The 3,502-nt window shown below is 36.5% G+C and overlaps 1 long non-coding RNA gene across 1 annotated transcript; it reads left to right on the top strand.

Moving 5' to 3' along the window:
- Positions 1-238, top strand: LOC124285086. Its single transcript, XR_006900722.1, has 2 exons — positions 1-67; positions 159-238. It is a non-coding gene; the product is annotated as an uncharacterized LOC124285086 (long non-coding RNA).
- The last annotated feature ends 3,264 nt before the right edge of the window (positions 239-3,502 follow it).

Below are 3,502 nucleotides of genomic sequence, written 5' to 3'. Positions count from 1 at the left end.
AAAATACAGGTAGGTATTTAAAGTTCACACAGATATGCACATACATGATATAATCATATATGTGAATGTGTACATGTTCTCAATGGTAAATATGAAACACAGGTAGGTATTTTAAGTCCACACAGATATGTACATACATGTACATAATATATGTGAAGATTTACATGTTTTTCCTTTCAATTAACTGGTAAGTGTAAAGTACAGGTAGTTATTTTAAGTTCACACAGATATGCACATACATTTTTAGTGAGTTGGGATAAGTAAATTTTTTTACCAATTATAGTAGACAAAAGATATTTTCAGATTGTAAGCATATAACAAATCACATACATTGTTCATATTTAGGAGAAAATACATACTAGATCATAGACTAATGCTTAGTCTCTGAATATATATACATGTATATATATATAAGTTTAATAGTAACAAACACGCCCATTTAAATTGAAAAGGCGCCCCAGAGAGACAAGAGATTCAGACCTGAATCTGAGGAAATCTGGACTTACTTTATTTAGGGCTTTAGCACTGCAGAGAGGGCTGTAGGGAAAATAATGTGGCTCAGGGACTGTGAGACAGACTAACTAGATCATAGTGAATTTAGATTTCAGTAGATAACTTCAAAAAATGATATCTTCTCTACGTAAACTCAAATTTTTATTACATACACATACAAACGCATGCGCGTCGTCATATGAGCGAAATATTCTCAAGCACGACGTAAAACCCGATTTCACCTCACCTCACCTTCATGATATTTAATAGTAAACGTCAACGCCTTAGGGGAGTCATTGATCATACCTGCCGAAACAGAGTCACTGGGGCATTTGTGGCGATGTGTAGAGAACAATACATGCATGGATTACTGATCATAAATCGGAATGACACCAGGTGTTCTCGAAAAGGGTGAACGTGTCCTGCTGTACCGATAGCACTAGGGCTGCGCAATATAACCAGTTTACCGGTTCAGACATGAAAACGATACGTATTGCGGTACGCTGATCGAAAACCGGTATTTTGACATGCATTCGGAAAACTTCGTAACACTCGGAAATCTTCGGATATTTCCGTTTTTTTAAATTGTTCCTTTCCTTGTTTCATTTGTGCCAAACATTATTTACATTTTCATTTTGTCATGATTAAAAGTTTTTATTAACGCCTAATCAAGCATTGTGATTTTGTTGTGTTTTTACTTTATAAATCAAGCATTAACTCGATTATACGTATTTTTTGTTAAAGAAAACTTCTTGCAATATATTGCAATACATATCGCAATACATGCTTTCGCATCGCAATTTATCGCAATATGAAAATTCCTTGCAACACCCACCCCTAGATAGCACCCGCCATGCCCATATATCTCAAGTGGCCTGTCATAATTCGGTAGAAATGTCATTCTGTCCACAATGAAATTTTTGGAAGGATTTAACAAGACCGTGGACGGTCGAAAAGCCTGGTAGCAGTATATAATGATCTAGGCACTCTCTGATTCTGCCAAGCACAATAAAATGGAGAAAGACTTGCGTCAAACTGTGTCCTTGAACATGATCGTTTTGGAGAGGGGTGTGTGTGTGTGTGTGTGTGTGTCATGATCAGACCACAGACCATTATAGGCTGCAGACCATCCAACAGCTGTTCCTGAGAAATGTGTGTCTTTCAATGCCCCAAAGACTGCGAGCATGTCCTGCAGCGCACGGTGGACACACACGATATTGACTGCAATTTCTCCCTCCTTTGTTTGATGTCGTTGTTGCGTCACTGATGTTGTTGTTGACAGGACATTTTCAGATGAAATTATTCACAGATGTTCACTTAAACATAACTGCCAGTTAGGTTTATATATGTTGAAATTGGTGTGAGTAAAGAAAGTATGAATGTCAAATTGCGTTTTTAATGGCTTACAGTATATGAACATATGGACATCCCATCTGTTTATTGGCTGATAAGGAGTGAATGAGCGACTTTAGTTTTACACCGCTTTAAGCAATATTCCAGCAATATGATGGTGGGAGACACCAGAAATGGGCTTCACACATTGTACCCATGTGGGGAATCGAACCCGTGGCGAAATACACGTTATGGCCGAATGCGCACGTTAAATCTCCCAATCATCATCACGAACCGGGTCTTCCATGTGACAAGCATGCACTTTAATCTAATTAAATTAGATACTGGTACATATTTATACATATATTAAATTGTAAAAGTCATGTCCTCATTTATATGGAGATTTCACCATGAGTATGTTCGTTGTTGTTGCTGTTGTTGTTGATGTTGATGGTGTTGATGTTGATGGTGTTTATCTTGCGTTTGACATTTTTATGCACAAAAACACAGGTTGTCAAGAAGCTATGAGGAGGATTTATTCGACAGGAAATGTAGAATATACAATCAGTGATACGAATAACAGCCTATGTCAAATGAATGGGTATTATAATATCTATATGATACATGATATGGCGGAAACAGTGTACATGTATTATGGGACAGGAACTCAATATGCATTATTTATAAACATGGCAATAACAAAAACATTAAACTCAGAGCAAAAATTACAAAAACATCATATAAATGACATATACTTTCTATTGGCAATTATGAGGATCAAGGTAACATACTACACATCTGGTTTGTATCAACAGAATACAATAAATTAAATAAATATTTGCTGCCACAAAGGAAATAAAGCATTCTAGTATTAAACCATATTTGCAAGATTATATACTCATGGAAATAAATAAGGCAACACATGAAAGCAAGTGTTCCTATATTGTTTTCCAGGTTTCTTGTCTTGCTTGGTATTGCACTGTGGGTGAAAAGCCAGAAGAGCATAACAGAACACATGTCCTTTAATGTGTTCCTTTATTTGTTTCCATGAGTATATCATAGGAACAGGAACACAAATAGCCATTCAGCTGTGGTTGTTCTTGCAATTTAACATATTAAAATGGAATTCTATGCTGCTTGCAAAATTGAATGTCAAATTTGATTTACTTCAAACAATTCGTGCTTCAGTTTCATCTTTGGAACTACACATAGTTTGAATGACTTGACAAACAAAATTGCACCACAAAGTAGATTATGCCGAACATTAACATAAAACTTGAGAAAGGCATTACAAGTATTTCTTCTAAAGAGGTTCTTTCTCTACAACACACGCTGGCAGCTGCACTGAACTGTTGGGTGAACTTGGCAGTAACAAGTGGATTTAGTAACAGATCAACGGACAACAGAACAAGAAAAACAAAAGGGAAATGGAAGGTATCACCAAGAATTTTCAACATGAGAAGTACCATTAGAACCATAAAGACTTGATAACCTAGCATATATCTACATTAAACACCCCTGACACTGCAAATCAAAAGTTCTACTGGAAGTTTATCAACGGCCAAACAACAGCTCTAATGTTGAAGTTTAATGGGGCGCAGGGGCCTATCCAGGATTTTGGAAAAGAGGGATGCACATAAATCATGAAGTCCAAACGTTAGGGGGGAAATGCTCCTCA

This window comes from Haliotis rubra, unplaced genomic scaffold (genome assembly GCF_003918875.1).
Source record: "Haliotis rubra isolate DU_JTF1 unplaced genomic scaffold, ASM391887v1 Scf351, whole genome shotgun sequence".
Lineage (NCBI taxonomy): Eukaryota > Metazoa > Mollusca > Gastropoda > Lepetellida > Haliotidae > Haliotis > Haliotis rubra.
This window is presented reverse-complemented; position numbering and strand designations above follow the sequence as displayed.